A 1,368-nucleotide genomic window follows, 5' to 3' on the forward strand; every position below is an offset into this window, starting at 1 on the left:
GTCTTTGACTTCATAGATTCTGATTCCAACCAGTTTTTCTTCCTTTGTTCAGGAGCCTCTGACCAGGGTTGCTACCAGTCAGCCATCTTCCCAGAATTCCCCCGAACAGAAATATTTCAAGTGAAGATATACTTATGGCCAACAAACTCATGAAAAAATGCTTGACATCTCTAATCATTAGGGAAATGAAATCAAAACTAAAATGAGATATCACCTAACTCCAATGAGGATGGCTTATATTAAAAAGTCCCCAAAGAACAGATGCTGACACGGATGTGGAGAGAAAGGAACTTTTATATGCTGTTGGTGGGACTGCAAACTAGGACAACTTCTATGGAAAACTGTACAGAGACACCTCACAAAACTAAAAGTAGACCTACCAATTGACCCAGCAATTTCACTGCTGGGTGTATATATATTCACTATGGTTTTTACTTGATCGTCTTGCTCCATCCCCTCCACTCACTGTGTTACCCTCCAGAGCTTTGTCAGGAAGTATGGCAGTGCTCAAGTACAGGGTTTTGGTATGTCTGGGTGGATGGTTATAGTACATCTTAATGCTATAAAAAATGTTACACTATTCTCTACAAGTTACAGGTAATACCCAACCTTTAAGTATTGTACAGTCTTGACTGAAAGGGAATTTATTCATAGATTAATTTCTCTAAAACAGGTTAAGAACATTTTTGAGAGTTTGTTTTTTCAATGAAGATACACCATATTTTATTGCATTCTATCTGAAGAAATTGAATATATCCACAAAGTGCTAATGTGACACAGGAACAATGTTTTGAATGCATTCCTAGAAAATAGATTTGACATTAAAACTTGTTCTTTAAAGCTAGAAAACTCATATTCATACTTACAACATCGTAGATGGATATAAGGACAAGTAGATGGAAAATGCTGGCAAGCGTTTCATAGAGGAATGTGAATTGTTTTTTGAAAATTAAGAAACAAATGTCCATACTGTAATTTTAACTTTAGTCCTTGGGTAATTATCAAGCCTTAATATTTTCCTGAGGTTGCTTTACTGTGTGGGAGTTCACACTTCATTGACTTTCCCAAATAAAATGTGAATTGTTTAAATCAATTATATTAGTTGAGTTTTTTTAATAGGAAAAGAAAAATCTTTCTGATTGATGGCTAACTCAAGGAAGAACACTTCTTTAATTCAGGGGTTGAGTTCATTCATTTCTTAGTGAGCAAGAAATTTAGGGAAAGGAAATATTTTTACTTATTAGAGAAACTCATTTTAAATAACTCATGTTTTTTTGGGTAGACACTCAGTGAGTGCCTGTTGATTCAACTCAATTCAGAGTACACCTGGAGATAGGATCAGATCACACAGGCTGAGAACTCAATCCA

The sequence above is a fragment of the Otolemur garnettii genome, unplaced genomic scaffold (genome assembly GCF_000181295.1).
Source record: "Otolemur garnettii isolate 467f Iridium unplaced genomic scaffold, OtoGar3 scaffold00214, whole genome shotgun sequence".
Taxonomy (NCBI): Eukaryota; Metazoa; Chordata; class Mammalia; order Primates; family Galagidae; genus Otolemur; species Otolemur garnettii.